This window comes from Amblyomma americanum, unplaced genomic scaffold, assembly GCF_052857255.1.
Source record: "Amblyomma americanum isolate KBUSLIRL-KWMA unplaced genomic scaffold, ASM5285725v1 scaffold_19, whole genome shotgun sequence".
Lineage (NCBI taxonomy): Eukaryota > Metazoa > Arthropoda > Arachnida > Ixodida > Ixodidae > Amblyomma > Amblyomma americanum.
Window position 1 is genome coordinate 387,823 of NW_027526491.1, and position 17,665 is coordinate 405,487.

At 47.1% G+C, this 17,665-nt stretch overlaps 1 protein-coding gene and 1 long non-coding RNA gene across 2 annotated transcripts in view; both read left to right on the forward strand.

The window, feature by feature from the left end:
* LOC144111955 (uncharacterized) overlaps positions 1-17,665 on the forward strand; it is a 319,997-nt gene that overhangs the window by 62,101 nt on the left and 240,231 nt on the right. The gene's annotated exons all lie outside the window — the stretch shown is intronic.
* LOC144111966 (uncharacterized) lies at positions 11,083-15,135 on the forward strand. The gene is made up of 2 exons (XR_013310166.1): positions 11,083-11,232; positions 14,448-15,135. It is a non-coding gene; the product is annotated as an uncharacterized LOC144111966 (long non-coding RNA).

Here is a 17,665-nt window from a genome sequence, read left to right on the forward strand (position 1 = left end):
GCCAGGCAAACACTGAGGTTCACAACCAAAATTGGTCACCAAGAGTTCGGTTCGGCCCTTGTCCAGTTCAACAATTCCTCGAGCAACACAGACTTGCCGACCAAGGAGCAGCGACATGTTGATTTCAGCAATGCCACGAATTTTGGTACTGTAATCGCACTCTACAGTAACAAACATGCTGGATCTTTATGGGATCAAAACGTGGTCGTCACCGACGCATAACTTATCCCTGCGTGGCTCGGTATCGTCGTCGACAGGACCTTGGGTGGAAAACGACACGATTAGCTCCTGGAGGTTGATAACGGCACCGTACTCTTGAAGGAAATCCAAACCGAGTATGAGGTCTTTGGAGCACTCTGGTAACACAGCAAAGCAGCCAGGGGAAGTAACACCGCGGATCTGGATTCGCGAAGTGCAGACACCGATCGGAGTTACCACGTGGCCACCAGCTGTCCGGATCTGCGGCCCAGCCCAAGGGGTCAGAACCTTCCTCAAGACAGTGGCGCCGGTATCCACGATCGGCGCCGGTATCCACGAGTGTGGTAACATCGTGGTTGTCGGCGGATACCGGAATTTCGGCGGAGGCCAGTCGGTCGCAGCGCGTCGTCGAGGTCGTCGGGTCAGGTCGTCGTCGCGCGGAGCGTCGTGGCGAACCGCCGGGTGGAGGCTCTTGACTCGGTCCAGTAGCGGCAGCCCTACCCCCGGAGGACGCCGTCTTCAGTTTTCCCGACGTGGGGACGTACCTCTGAACTGGCCAGAGTATGTCGGGCGGCCGGGCGAAGAGAACCGCCTTGGGGATAGCGATCGGGACTGGCGTCGCTGCGAGGTCGAAGATTGCACGTTTTCAGCCAAGTACTGTTCGATATCTCGTGGTCTTTCACTGTAGCGTGGTCGAAGTGCGTCAGGTGAAAACCCCCTTAAACCCATCCTGCGGTAGGGGCAGTGGCGGAGGATGTGGCCAGGCTCTCCGCAGTGGTAACAGAGCGGCCGATTGTTTGGCGTACGCCAAACGTGCGGTTTGCTCACAGGGGGCCTGAACTCCTGCGGCACGGAGGGTGCTGTTGCGATTGGCTCCTGCAGGTATTGCACAGGAGCGATGGGGGAAAAGGCTCGCATCACTGGCCCGGGACCTCGTAGCGCCTCGCTGTACGTCATAACGGAGGGCGCCGGTTGTGGAGCGGGGGGTGGCTGCACAACTCGTCGGATTTCTTCGCGGACCACGTCCGTAACGGCAGCGACGCTGACCTGTGGAGCTTCAAAGCGAAGTTTCGCCAGTTCCTCGTGCACCAGGCTTCTTACAAGCTCCCGAAGGTCCTCGGCGGGCAGCGACGTAGGCGTGTACTGGGACTGGGAAGCGGCTGCTACAGTAGCCTGACGTCCGTAGTGGGCGCCCCGTTCCTGTAAAGAGTGCTCGATACTCATTGCCTCCTTGGTGAAGTCGGACACTGTTCGTGGCGGGTCATGGACCAGTCCGGCAAACAGTTGCTCTTTTACGCCACGCATTAAGTGGCGTACCTTCTGGGCTTCGGGCATAGCAGGGTCGGCCCGATTGAACAGCCGGGTCATGTCCTCGATGAACATCGCGACGCCCTCATTCGGCTGCTGTGATCTCGAGCGCCGGGCGATTTTAGCTTTCTCTTTTCTTTCGCTGCTGGTAAATGTCGCTAGCAGCTCTCAACGAAAAGCCTCCCAGGTGGTAAAGGAAGCTTTGTGGTTCTCAAACCAGGTTTTGGCCGAGTCCTGCAGCGCAAAGTAGACGTTGCGCAGCTTGCGCTCGCCGTCCCACTCATTGAAACCCGCCACTCGGTCAAAGCTGGCCAACCAGTCTTCGACGTCCTCGAACCTGTCCTCGTGGAACGGTGGCGGCGATCGAGGTGCGTGAAGGACAAATGGCGGGGCACTCCCGGAGTGCTAACTTGTCTGGCTAGCCGCGGTGGATGTCATGGCCCTTACCGGCGCTGTCAGTTGGCCGAACTCAGGTTGTAGGCCTCGCAGGCGGCGGCTCGCCTTGTGGACTGGTGTTGTAGCCACGCGTTGAGAGCTGACGTCAAAGGTGTCCTCGAGGTCAGCGTACATGGGCCGTTACCCAGCACCCCCACCAAATATGTCACTGAGAAACGGTTGGCGTAAGCAGGGCTGGTTTACTTGCTTTAATTAGACGCGCAAGACGTTGGAACGCGCAAGGCAGCAGGCAGCACGAGAGATGAAGAAGACGAAGCTTCTAGCCCCGAGATGGCTCAAGGCTTCCCAACTGCAAGGAAATGCAGTTTAGCCGCTGTATGGCGCCACTAGAGTAGTTAGTAGCGTAGCAATATATATATATATATATATATATATATATATATATATATATATATATATATATATATATATATATTCAAATACCTTCAGGGCCCAAAGGCATTAAAGAGGGGGGTGGGAAAGACATACATTGAATAAAATACAGTGCAGCAGAAACATAAATAGAAGAAATGATAACGCGGCGAAAAATGAACAAAACAAAACACTAAAAATGAGGCAAAAGAAGGCTAAGGGGAAAAAATTACAAACCCCCCCAAAAAAGGAAAACATTTCCGGCAGACAGCAATAAGACAGCAAAAACGAACGCAAAATAAAATTTACCAAAATTTAAAATAGAGATTGCACAGGGCAGTCTTAAAGGAGCTTGGGTCAGTAGTATCGACAACGTGTCTGGGAAGGTGGTTCCAACTGTCGGAAGTGTTGTGGACAAAATAAGAAAAAGTGTGTTTAGTATGGCATCACGGAACACTTACTTTGCGAAGGTTATCAATGCGGCCTGAAACATGTAGGTGTAGTTAGTAGCCGGCTCTTAACGACAGGATTGTAGTGATATATCTTAAGAAATAGGCATAAGCGAGAAATTTTTCTGCGGAATGAATGCGGTGGCAATGATAAGGTAGTTTTCATTATAATAACACTGGAGATACGGCGATAATTTGAAAGCATGAAACGTGAAGCACGGTTTTGAACAGATTCGTGTTCAGATGCTAATGATAACAGGGCTGGGTCCCAGACAGTTGTTGCATATTCCTATTTAGGCCGAACAAGTGTTTTATGAAGGAGCAATATTATTTAAGTACAAGAAAGGCAGAAGTTTCTACGCAGGTGCCCCAACATGCGGTTAGAATTGTTAGTAATAAATTCCACATGCAGAGTCCAAGAAAGATTAGAAGTTATGTGCAAACCAAGGTACTTATATGAAGGCACAGCTTCAAGAGGAGCATTATTGAGGTCGTAAGTGTCTATTCCAGTGTTACGTCGAGGAACACGCATATGTTTACACTTATTAATATTAATTTCCATGAGCCATAATTTACACCATTACGAAACTTGGTTAATATCAGATCGAAGGACAGAAGTGTCAGAGTCACTGTTAATATCACCGTAAATAACACAATCGTCAGCAAAAAGACATACGGAAGAAGCAATGTTGTTAGGCAAGCCATGATTATAAATGTTAAAAAATAGGGGCCCTTGTAGAGAACCTTGGGGAACACCTGAGCCCACTGGAGAGGAAGGAGATTTGGATTTATTAGCAGTCACGTATTGAGAACGATTAGCGAGGAAAGACTGAAGCGACGAAATGATGTTATGGTAGAGGTTGATATTATTTAATCTGAAAAATAGTAATTGGTGAGAAACTTTGTCAAAGGCATTGGAGAAATCAGGAATATACAGTCAGCCATAGAACCCCGGTCAAGAATGAAATGAACATCCTGTGTAAAGAATAGAAGCTGCGTCTCGCATGATAATGGTTTACGAAACCCGTGTTGGCGATGGCTGAAAAAAGAATTTGACTCAAGAAAATAGGCAAGGTGAGAGCAGACGACATGTTCATGATCTTACAAGGGATGCTAACACGTGAAATGGGCGGACAATTATTAGGAGAATGTTTGTCCCCAGCCTTGTGCAGGGGAAGCACCTTGCCCACCTTCCAGTCGCTAGGGACAGAGCCAGACTGAAGAGATTGTTGAAACAGTTCAGCAAAAATAATAGCACTATACACTTTGGTATTTTTCAAAAGTTTCGAGTTGATGTCATCCACTCCGCATGATGATGGCATCTTCAGCTGTTCAATTATTTTTTCGATGCCAACAGAATCCATTTTAATGGTGTCCATAATCAAGAAGTCCCGGGTTGGTTAATGAGGAATTGCGGTAATTTATTCGTTAGTAAATAATCAGATCTTCTGAGTGATCTCGAAGCTCAGCATCATAATAATATTGGTTTTTGGTGTGGCTATACCGCTATCAGACAAATGAAGGAAGTCTGACCGTCAAATGTCTGAATGTAACTTAACACCCACTCTAATCAATCATTTCAGCGCAAGAGAGAAGCCTTATTTACAGGAAGACAGTGAGGGTGGCCTAAGGGATAATTATCTGGCCTTCTACTTTGCAATGAGCAAAAGAGGAAGAGCAGAAAGAAGATTGTAAGCGGCAATGATGTAGGCGGAAAACAGATGATAATACATAAGCAAGTCAGGAGCACTATTAATTACCCCTGCCAGCCAAGATACGTGGAGCTATGAGACGCGTGCTTTGGCTCGAGAGCCTTCCAAGTCTCCGGCCCAGTATTTCCCAGTAAAAAGCCCTCCGTGAAGGCCCTGGTCTCGAAACGTGCCACGGAGTTTAGTGCGGTGCCTATAAACAAATATACAAGAAAACTAATTAATTATGTAGATGGTAACGGAGCTAAGGGAAAGCCGATGCTCCAGCATTGGTTGTATTCACTTGAAGAAATAACGTTATTTCACCCTTACCTAAAAACATCATCAGTTCCATACTCAAAATGAGGCCATAACGAAAACCTCTCCCAGCAGTGTGAAGCGAGCACTCATCATGTAAATTTAAGCGCCACACCTGCTGCACAGGCACCTTTTCTTTCTGTGCCTGAAACGATGTGCTTCCGGTGTCCCCTGTAACAGTTTACCGAAATTTCCGCCTTTTGCAATGAACGTTTGCAACTTATGTCCATGTAAAACTGTCTCTTCCAGGCGTGCGAGACCGCGGCCTGGTTGTTAGCAATAGCGTGCGGGTTATTGTGCACCTTTATTAAGATTCCTTGGTACCAAGCCAAGGAGCCCACTACAGAATGTGGGAAGTTATTCCTGGCATTTTTCGACCGGATTCTGTGGTCCATTCTTATGTCGAGGGTCACTATCGTCTGTGACACAGGACGAGGAGGTATGTTTCATTGTTACTGCCTTCTTTTGTCCTCTCCCGTATCATATGTTCCACAAAGGATGAGGTAATTTCAGGCAAAGCATTACATACTTCCGGCGACGAACCAACATTGTCTGGAATTAGTTTTTATACATTTAGCGCTGCTGGAGGCTAGCACTGGGCTAGCGGCTGGTTCACACCAATTGTTTTTCTCTTGCAGCAAACGTTGTCGCAATACAATCTGAGATCAAGACTTCCTATGACAGTCTCTGGAAAGCGCACGATCGTAAGGTTGAGCGCGGCTACTTCGAGCCGATTAACGAGGAAAAAATTGCGTTATAAATAAAAAAAAGTACTTCAGAAGAATCGAACACGGCCGACAGGGAATTGATAGCAAGCTAACGAGGGAAGCGCTGATCTAATGTCATATGAGGGGTTCCGGGAAACGTCAAAGAAACCTAAATATATTTAGAACTTGGATGGAGCCTTAGAGTTCCACTTAAGAGGCCCAAGTTGTAAACACGGGAGGAGATGAATTCAAGAGAATATACCAAAAATGTCCAAGCCTTCTATCGGGAGTAGGCATTACTAAAATTATATAAAACATCTTTGCCGAAAGTATAATCAAGCCACGGAGGTTTGTTTCGTAGCCGCATAGTGCAACACTTCTGGCGTCCTTAAGCTGTGCATCTGTTCAAGACAAGCAGAGCTCTTGTTCGCAATCATAACTCTCATTATTTTTAGCACTTATTCTTTTCATGCCTTGTTCCTGCTTATTGATACGTGTTCTTCTTCGCCCCACTTCCTAGGAAGCGTGAACATAAACATAAAGGGAAACATGAAGTGCTTCAGCCGCTTTATACACATTAGCTCTCTGTTCAGACAGCTAATGTGCAGAGTGCAGCTAATGACGGGATTTCGATATTTCAATGAACTGTGGTTGCAAGCCTGAACAGCCCCTACTCAGCCAGGGTATGAAGTGGCCGTCAGATATATAACATCTCGGTTCAAAGTTGATGTGCTTCATTCTTGAAGTACATCAAGTCAGTTACCGTAGCGTTGGCCTAGTGGTTTGGGCATCCGCCTCGCATGCGCGAGGTGCGGGGCTCGATCCCCAGTGCCGCCGGGTAGTCACCGGTGATACAATGGGTAAACGCTATCCACTGCCTGGGGCTCGGCTTCTTTAGGGTGAAATGCTTGGGAACTGGATCTTTGACCCCACCTTGTGCAACGAAAAACTACCTTGTGCAATGGCGCTCTTTGGCCAAAGCTGCCTTTGCGCCATAAAAATTTATCATTATCATCACCACATCAAGAGCTATGGTTGCAGGTACGATCAGTGCGAATGAACGGACACAGAACGGACACATCTCAGTTTACATGACCCAGTATAAATGGAGAGGAATCAACGATAAGAGATGCCGCGCAACCCATGCGCTAGACGATGCCGCGTGGTCGCGGCGAGCAAGGGCCGGACTCCTGCTTGGGGGTTGTTACCAGCAGCGGATCAGTAGAAACGACTCCGTGGGCCGTATATGTGGCCCATATGACGCAGTTTGCGGGGCCTGTAGTAATAGCCTGAGTGGCAATTTCTACCTCCGAATGCCGCAAATCCGTGCTTAACATGAGCTGCGTTTAACAAGATACGCTGAAAAACTGCTTCGTAATCCATCCCGCTCCTCCTTCGTTTTCTTTATTCAATAAAAAGGATACAAATTTTGCAGATTTACAGCGCACAGATGAACACTAGTGCAATACATTTGCTTACTTCCCTGCTTACAGGCCTCCTATAGTGGCTGCCTGGGATAACAGTACGCATCAAAATGACAGATAGCTGGGAGAGTTTGTGACCTTTATTACCACTGTAGTGCGCAGAAAGGACGACAGACGGACGGACGGACAAACCGACAGACAGACAGACAGACAGACAGACAGACAGACAGACAGACAGACAGACAGACAGACAGACAGACAGACAGACAGACAGACAGACAGACAGACAGACAGACAGACAGACAGACAGACAGACAGACAGACAGACAGACAGACAGACAGACAGACAGACAGACAGACAGACAGACAGACAGACAGACAGACAGACAGACAGACAGACAGACAGACAGACAGACAGACAGACAGACAGACAGACAGACAGACAGACAGACAGACGGACGGACGGACGGACGGACGGACGGACGGACGGAATTCGCACTCCAAAATCCAAAACAAGCGGATCCAACGCTGTGTTATGGGGAATCGAAATGCCCTCTTCGCTCCTTCTCTCCTCCTCTCGTGTTTGGCTATCGAGCTTCTATACCAGACTACCCTACTGAGGCGTCATAGTCGGGTAATCATGTCGTCATTTGTTTCTTTCGTTACTTTATTTACCTCTCCAGGCAGCTGCATTCATTCGTGCTGCAAGTGATTGGCTAGGCTGCCGCCGGTGCGTGGCCGCGCTGCGGCCTGCAGTGATAACCTGAGTGGCCATGGTTACCTTCGAAGGCCGCAAATACGTGTTTCACATCAGCTGCACGCGACGAGATACGCCAAGTACCTACTTGCTAATCCACCCCACCCTTTCTTCTTTTTTCTTATTGCTTTAAGCTTACAACCCCGCAACACATAGACGATCACTCCTTGAAAGGTTTTTATTTCCTTGCTTTTTGATATCCTAGAGGGTTGCCTGGAATAAAAATATGCGCTATAATGAAAGATGCCTGGGAGAGTTGGTGAGATTTAGTACCAGTGTAGTCTACAAAAAGGAAGACAAATTAAATGACGGCGACACTAACAATGAACTAATTTTTGTAGGACTACAGACTCCAAATTTTTGCTTTCGTGTTTTCATCTTTCAAACAACGCGTTAGACATTGGTATACACGGGCCGCCTCGTGGTATTCGCCTACGACCGCTAAATAATTTATATTGAATTTCTTCTTGATGCTTGTACTATTATCAAGTACGTGTGATGTGTTATCAAGCACGCAGGCTGATGCATAGCATGAGCAAATCCTGTTTCACACGAGCCGCGTATCATGTCCAGTCATGCGACCTTTGCGGTCTCTATAAAGCCAGTAACACCCAGCAATAAACGTTTTCTTTCTTTCTGCCGCTACCCACCGGTTACGTTCCGTTCCTTCAATGCTATTTAGCTTTGGGTTTCATAAGCCCAACGATAGCTGTGGCCTGTAGTGGATGTTTAGGTCACGTGAAGCACAAAAAATGCAATGCAACTGCTGATACATAGACTGTTGTAATTCTAGCTATTGAAGCAGGCTAATTTAAGTCTTGTAGTGAGCTAAAACTCTGTGTCACCATTAATATAGGCGTTTATTTCTGCGTCAGGTGACCTAAACATCAACTGCACGTCACAGCCATCATTCGGCTGATGAAACCCAGAGTGAAACAGCATAAAAGAAGAAATTCAATTACATAATATTTAGCGTTCGTAGGCGAAATCCACGTGGTGATCCACGTATTCTAAGGTGAAAAGCATCATTTGGAAGAGGAAAACACGCATTAAAATTAGGTGTGTATAGTCCTTTAAGAAGTGTTCATTCGATTTGGAACGACACTGCTTCATGGTGCTTTTCAGAGAAGCGGCGCTTGGGAAATCGAAATATCTCCTTCGCCGTCTTCGCACCTTTCCCGTACTCTCGTGATTTCTAGCCCGCTCAAGGCTGTGGGTGCCTCGCCACCAGCCTCACCTAGCAAACAGCCATCGTCAGCGTGATTATGTCGGCGTTTGTTTATTTTGCTAGGTAATTTGTATTGCGCGGCTGCTGCATTGCAAGATCGCGGCGTGAGGCTCATGAAACGTCTGAAGGTGCCGTACGAATTGCTCTTTTGAAAAATATCCATGTAGACACGCTAACGTAAATGGCTCAAGTGTCAAAAGTCGAAAGAATACGAAAGTCACTTTCGAGCATAACTTTGATTTCTGAGCTGCTTATGGAGGCACACTATTAGCCTAAATATTTGTCACAACACGAGGTAACGCGAGGGCGAGTTTATTTACGGTATGCTCATAAAAAGCGCCTAAGAGACCCTTTATTGCCAATTATTTCAATAATTTCACAAAAAACAAAACAAATTTGTTCAATGCGCATTTACTTTAAATATTGAAACGAAGAATTTCGGTACCATGAAAGCGCTCTGCGAACATAATTGCACTAAAAATATATTTTATTACCAGTTTACAGGCCGCGATTACTTTTAAAAGCTTGCGCAGGTTTCTGCTGATATCACACGGAGCTACCGACACAGACTACGCTTTTTAAATTTGCCGTCTCGAGCATCGTCATCCAGTGCAGTACGCTTATAGAAATTCAGAGCACACCAGAACTGGCGGAGGGGCCTTTCAGCAAGTGCAGAAAGACGCGAAACTAAACAAGGCTGGGAAATGATTTAAAAAAGTAGCGATATCTGGGGAATAATTCGCTACTCTCCTGCTGTTCGGGTAGCCACATACGCGTGTAAAAAGTTTCTTTAATTTTTGCTGAGAGGTTGGATGGCACCCTGCACAATTGCTATTAGAATTTAAACCGAGAATTCATGAAGTAAGATACGTTTTATATTGCTTTCTGCTTCTCGTGTCGAGAAATGAAACAGTCGTATATTTACTTAGCTCGTTCCCCAAAACCCTCCGTGCTAAGATCTACATGAATGTCAGCTGAAGGCATGGAATGCGCAAGCGTCAAAACGTGTCCAAGTAGTCTGCTCGAAAATAACCACAATGCACTTCCAACTCCGCACGCGATTCATTACTACACAAAGACAGTGTCCTTGCGAGCAAATCCTTTGTTCTTCATGGAGCAGGGCGAGGTACAATATCCCAGCGTAAAGACCTGAAATGATGCCAAGTTGTTTTCTCCTCCACTGCGTGTTGTACGTTACAGTAAGTTCCTTCAAAATATTTCGCCCCCGAGCCAAAATTACCATCCTTCTAATAACAGTGTTTTGTTAAAAGCGCTCAAATGCGCAAAAAAGCACATGCAAGCCTAATCGATGTTGCTCGCGTGTCGCCAAAGAGTGGATCTGAACCCAGACCCCTGGCATTTGGACGTAATTGAAAAAATAAGGGCGCTTTAGGAGTTCACCTACGGTAAACAGACAGCGTCCACATTCCCGATGTGTAACCTTCCTCCCTGCATCCTTCTCAAGCAGTCCCTGGAAAGCGAAAATGTCGTTTGCCTACAGGTTGTGTACTGTCACTCTGGCAGAGAAATGTAGACACGTCTATCGACTGAACCTGGGACTCTACAGAGATGGGATCAGGTGGTGGCCTTGGTTTAGTACGGAATTTTGGCGCATTCCTTGCTTTATTCGTCAATTCCAAGTTATTGGAGTGATTGAGCCATCTATGGTTCAGAATGAAAATGCACGCGAGAACGCGGTGAGACAACAGGATGGACAACTTTTTATCTTTTCTCAAACTGGTACTACCGCAGAGGGCTATATATTGGATACAACTGGATCGACACAAGCGTGCATTGCAATCAAACACGGGTTTACGTCTACTTCCCAGTGGCACCGCTTTACTAAATATCAACGTAAAGCGGACCGATTTGTTCAGAAGTACTGGTATTCATGGCTGTCAAACAGCAGCAAAGCGGTCGCGGGGCCTTTGGAAACTAGTCTGCAGGCTAAATTTGTGCATTGCTCCATGTGAGTTGCCATAGTCCCTGCATCACCCAATATGAATATAAACACCAGATATTTAGGGCTTCATTGTACCACATTCTTTAGAACCGCAGTGAGTACTCCGAAAATCTAGGAGCAACAGTGTGCTCTTTTTTTTTACTGCATGCTCCAGAGAAGTGCACATTCTGCCCTATTCACGTCGGCATAAAACATGATTACCAGTGTTTTCCTACGTATCCTTACGCGAACGCAGGCTTCTTGAACACATTCCTGTCTTTGGTCCTTGAGTGCCTTCACGCCCCTGAGCAGGCGATCCTTCGGTGTGTACATCATCCACATGCCCTTCATACATCTTTGGCTGCACATCTCCCGCTAGAGGATGTTCTTCTCGCACTTCTTCGTGGTAAGTGTCCGGAGTGAAGAATTTTGGTTCTGTGAACAGATATGCATAACTAGAATTTCTCGCATGTTTCGTCAAGACGTGAATTCGTTTTTTGTTTCCTTTGTTGATCAAAAGCCGCACATGACTTTAGGGGACCAAATTTATCTAAAAATGCCAAATATAGATGGCGTTCATAGATATCAAGTTGGTTGAACTATTAGGGAAACATTGACACTGAAGCCCCCAGAGAGATACGCTCCACGTTGCTGCATGCTAAGCCGCGGTGGGGAAATATTCTAGCCGCCCGCTGCAAGTACTGAATTCCTCACTTGTATTGTGAGAGAGGGTGTGTGTTTGTGTCCGTGAGAAGAAGGAGAGAAAAGCGCACTGGCTTGCCACTGGTATCATGACCGCCACTACCGTTTCCGAGTGCAGCTTCACTGTAAGCACGGATGCGCCTATATGGTACTAAAAGAGGGTAAGCTGTCCTCTAAAATTAAAAGAAAGGCCGCTAGAGGACAGCTTACTCTCTTTTTACTCCTTTCTCTTCAGAGTAGGAGGAGCAAAAAATTGGCGGTGGTTTAGCTCTGGTTAAACCTGGAGTGATGCAATAACTACAGATGGCCGAGTGGAACTTGGTCACGTGACCAACCACATGACGAACCACGTGATCAGCCAAAGCGCCGTGCCGCCGGCAGCTGCTTCGCACCACGTAACCAACCACGTGAAAGTGTGGCGGCGCAGAAACAAGGGGGCGGCGCCGCCACGCTGAAGGCTCGGAATGCTACCGTAATGTAGCTATCGCTACAAAAGAGATTAGAGCAAGGCAGGAGAGGAAGAAGAGACGGGCGTCTCCGCTAGGAATGTTGCTTGGAAGCACCTGCCAAACTTGAGACTATACTTTGTATGGAGCAACGCCCGACAGATACACAAGCGTCAAATTCTTAAAATATCCCGAGCCTAACAAATTCGGTATTAATCGCCGCTGCATGTGGACACAGCAGAATATGGGCAGGGCCCGCTCCTAGAGATCACCAGAAGGTGGTAGTTAGTAGATGCCTGAAATTTCTAGTGAATTATGCTGAGCGACGTATCCCTAACTTCATTTGTTCATTAAAACGTGATTTTGGGGAAGATATTTATTTCCATCCAGGGCGAATTGCGTACCACCTAATCCTGCACTGCGTAACTCGCCCAATAGGGTGCGCATGTTTATCCTATTTTAAGTACAAATGCGGTCCTGAAATTTAAATTTTTAAGCGTATTCCGTTCCATAAACCTTTGAGTGACGGTGCACAAGGTGACACAGCGTGTAAGTTGCTGCTTCCTGGATTACCTTTAACACAGCCTCGGATATGCTTATGAAAAGCTTGTCGGGCACCGGTGTCAACGTTTTTTGACCAAATGGTAATTTCGATCTTTTGTTTGTACCACTAGAGCAGTCGATTACTCCGGGACGTGCTGTACTGGAAATAACAGATACAAAATTGAGTCGGCTGCAGTGACCGCTCGCATTTTAAAAGGAGTTTTCTTTATAAATACAACACTAACTTTAGGTGGCCGAACGAAAGCACCATTAGTTCACTGACGGCTGTTGTGGCATTACACCTGAGTCCCATTCCTGCCGGTACCAAGGCTGCGCCGGGCGTGGTCGCATTTCCTTCTTGGCCTCGTGCGCTTGCTGATGAGAGAGACCTCGCGAGAGCGATAGACACGAGGCTCCTCACCCGGTGCAGCCTCAATAGTGGAAAACACGGCCCATAACAGCGCCATCCATCGTGCAGCGCTCCTTCTACACCACGGTGTCGGTCGTAGCGGACTCGAGTTGTGACAGAAGCTGGTTTATGGGGATTTAACGTCCCAAAGCGACTCAGTCTATGAGGGACACAGTAATGAAGGGCACCGGAAATTTCGACTACCTGGGGTTCTTCAACGTGCACTGACATCGCACAGTACACGGGCCCCTAGAATTTCGCCTCCATCAAAATTCGACCGCTGTTGCACGGGATCGAACCCCTGTCTTCCGGGTCAGAAACCGATTGTCATAACCACTGACCCGCCGCGGCAGCAGTGTGACAGAAACTGTACAAACTCAGCGAAGCCGCTGCGGTGGAAGTTATGCGATTTTAGCATCGTTTTCACGCTCCGAAAATTTCCAATCAGTATCGCGTATGTAAGCGCGATAAGAGCCCGACGAGTCAGGCGTGTAGCTGAGCAAAGTCACGCCCTTTGGAAGATCCGGCATTTGTATTGACTCCATGCCATAGATTCTAAACTGATGCAACTGAACCGGCGCCCTGCGCAAAAGTGGGCGCACTGAATGAGTAAACTTGTTTCCCAAGACCGCGAAGCAAAGGAACCGGCCTAAAACGCGCTCTTAAATTCCCTTTCTATTTACTCCCCAATCCGACTGTGTTTCAATATCACCCAGCTCTCCGATCTGACCAAGCGGTTCTGCTTAGTAATGCCGACCCACAACTGGAGCTACCGCATCTCGATGTGCTAGCGTTTACTTAAGCCCTATGCGTGAATTCGTTATCCACCATTCGACCAGCCCATTTTTGTACAATTCTTGAAAACCTTAGCGTATCATCGCTAGTATGGAGCCCTCCTGCTCCTTTTCAGCTGCCAGCGTTAATGCTGCGCCAGTCTGACGCTGCCAGCGCGTACCCGATTTTACTGAAGTATAGGTCTTATAGGAAAGACGTGCATTCGCATCTATCGTCATCGCACTGACGCGTCTGCAAAGGGCAGAGCGCATGCGTAGCAAGAAGGAGGCACAGAAGGGGGAGTTGCAAGTACCGCGTACCCAGCGCAGATAGGCGCCTGCTAGAAAGTGACTCAGCGGCACAGATACGGATCGCCAGAGTAGACATCGACGCAGCTACGTAGATGGAGGGCGCTGCAGCAGAGCGATGGAGCGCCAATGACCAGGCAGACAGTTTCGGATTGTCGATGTGGCAGCTGAGTAGCGCCAATGGATGAAGCAGAGCGACGACGCGTGGAAGCTCGCGCTCGTTCCACGGTGCACAAGACAGGGCCAACTTCTCGGGAACGTCATCAGTACTATGCCCCAAACAAATGCAAATGCAACAGGTGACAGATGTTCACATGTAGCTTTCAAGCTCAGTGTCTGGCTCGCTGATCAGCATGGCTCAGGCGTTTACAAGTCGAATTAAAAATCTCCTTCCTGCAAGCACTGATTCCTTCCATGCCTTGCTCCTCTTTATTGACAGGTGTCCTTCTTCTTCTCCATGGTTCTCTGGAGCTTTTTGCTCAGTTACCTGCTGTTCATCACCTGCGAAGCACCGACGGGAAAGCTAGAGAAACTCATCTTTGAGCCACGACGAACGAAGACGACCAAGGAGGCAGTAAACGAGCAGGCGAATGCTGATGGCAAAAAACCCAAATTACCATGGGTAGCCTCGTCTCCTCAAGGTGACAAGGTTGCCTCGCTACAAAACGGTGAAGGCGGGAAGTCATATAACGGGTAGCATTACGAAAATGGCACCCAGACAACATATCACCTCTGAAAGAATCGTAAGTTGCACAGTTCTTAGTAAGCAAACATTTATGCTTTTCGAGAAAAGTGTTGCAGGCGTGGTCTGTGTCCGTTATGCTGCTCAAAAGGTTTTAGGGAGACTGGTATCCCAGATGCTGCACTATTATGGCATATGGAAGTAAATACGTCTGGAAAATACACTTGGGAAAGCTTTGTATGCAGGCATTCAAAGCATATTTGTTGAAAATCCAGGGCAGCGGCAATCATGATATATATGCGCTAGATTTTTTTATTTAGTCACAAACTTTTAGCCACATCACATACTTGCTTGGAGGCCACGAGAATTCATCTTTGTTGCTTGTATTCTAGGCTGCCCTTGTGTACAAACCTGATGTTCTTTCCAATAAACCTTGATGAAAGTCAGCGCTTTGTCTTCCCTTACTACTTTGCTGTTTTCTCCTTTCTGGACTATTGTTTCGTCGATCTTGAGCTACCAACAGGCCCAGGCATCCTAATGCGTAATAGATTGAAAGTTACAAACTGTTCATTCGAACGTTTTGGGGCCGTTCTACAACTTTCTAGTTGGAAGTTTTCACCATCTTATTTGCTTGCGAGGCTGGTTCATTAATCTCGAATGATTATGCATTTACGCACACTACAAAAAATATTGTGACTTGCTCCATACAATAGCCACCAGCATGCATTTGGTCGTGTAGTCTTGGAGTGCCGCGGCACATTATTACCCCCTGGCAAGAGTTGGCTGGGACAGCCTGTATATATGAAGTTTCCTACCCCTGACCAAGCCGTCCGATCCACTGCTGTGGAAATGCGATGTCCAGCCAGGTCCGAGAGCCTTGTCGCTGCTGCCTGTGAGGATGCTATCCTGTTGAAACCATACATCAGTGGCCTTGTCGACTGACAGATACAAAAGGAAGTCGTCAATGGGTCCTTTGTGGATGTCACTGACATAGCGCTCTGCTGTCATCGTCTGGTCGAAAAACACAGGCCCGAGCAAGCTACCTTCAGAAATTCCAAACACTGAACGGCCATTGGTAACGGTGCTGCGTCTGTGAAACCCAGTGGGGGTTTGAATATCTCCAGTAGTGAGCATTGTGTATGTTTACCGGTGCATTTCGCGAATAAGTCGGCTCGTCACTCCTCACCTGTTTGGTCAGAAAATGCGGTCGTCTTGCAACTCTGTGAGAGCCCAATAGGTGAAGTAACTCCTGCTGTGAAAGTTCCATGGCGCCAGGTTTTGATGCAGCAGCAGATGGAACGGATGCAGGTGGTTCTTCCGCACCATCCGTCACACTGATGACTAGGGAAAGTTCGTTGCTGGGCGAGTTGGTTGGCATTTATGATTTTGAGAAAGGCAGCGCTGACACAACGGTGCTGAACTAATAACTTTATTTTCGAAGACAACTGAACCGCACCTTTTATACTGTGACAGAAAATTCGCAAGCACAAGGAGGCAGAGACACGCATGCACAAGGATATGCAAGGATGAAACGAGGCAAACCATATGAGTCACCACCTATCTAATCGTTCCCAACGCAAAAAGAGACAGGTCCAAAAAAGAAAAAACGATGGCAAAAAGCACGAACAAAGCGAATGAAAGCCAACAACTAACATGGCTGAACTGGTGACAATGAAAAAATATAGAAAGAAAATGATATAAAAGGCAACAAACAACACAACTAAAAAGCGACCGAAAAAAAAACAACGCTAAAAACGATTCACACTGAGAAACAGCGAAAAGTATGTGCAATGAAAGACAAGAAAACAAAAAAGTGTAACTTGCGTGAAAACCAACAGAGAAAGAGGCTTACAATGCTGATGACATTAAATCTTCGAAGGAATGAAGATGGTATATAAACACAATTAACACAGGCGAGGTGATACAAATAAACACACGCGCGAAAGCCCAAGAAGAGCGGAGAATCATATCGAGGCAGAGAGGAATCTATTTCTTTTTCCAACACGGCAACTGGCAGCCTGCTGACGGAACAATCGTTTAGCTTTTTGGTGTTAGCTGCTTCTCTTATTTCACGGGTGTGTTGGTTTCTGTTGTTTGTCAAAATTTGTTTCTTCAAAGTTCGAAGAGCGGCGACGACAGGGACGGCAGTCCCGGCAGTGAATGGCCAAGTTTCCAGTCTTCTTTTCTTTTGTGTTAGTATGTTCTAGCAGCCTTTTATTTATACACCGACCTGTCTGGCCGATGTATTTCCTGTCACAGGTTAAATGAATGGAGCAAAAAACACGCGCGGAGCATATCATGGTAAGATCCCGGCGCCTAGTTGTGCATTCCGGAAACTCCTCCCTAGGTCCATTGACAAGCCGGAAAAGGTTAGGAAGGTGATCAGAAGCAAACAGTACATCTACTCCAGCCCTTTTGCAAATTTTTTAAAAATTATGCGACACCTGTTGAACGTATGAAATGACGGCCAGTTTTTTTTTCCGAACCCTCTCACTCTTGAAAGTGTGTTTTTTGCTTTGCTTTGTCTTTAACAATTTTTCAGCCACAGAGGACAGGAGTAACGCCGAGCACCGAGGCTTAAGCAGTCTCTGTTCATGGTTTAAATGACTACTCTCAGGGCAGTTCTCAGACGATTTGAGCTGCGCGTTGGTAAAGGATTGCACTATGTTTTCAGGAGGACACAGGGGCGCAACAAAAACACACGGACATAGAAGTAGACAGGGACGAGCGCTTACTATCCCTGTCTACTTCTATGTCCGTGTGTTTTTGTTGCGCCCCTGTGTCCTCCTGAAAAGATATGAACCAACACGCCCAAATACAAGTACTTCTGTGCACTATGTTTCTCTTGACTGATTTCGAAAGCGCTGAATCGTAAAGAAAGACTGGCTTGTTGGCTCTATGCTCAAAGATCCAGCGAATGGGCTGGTGCGAAAAGCGCAACTTCAATTCCAGAAAGCGAATGCAGTCATTTTCCG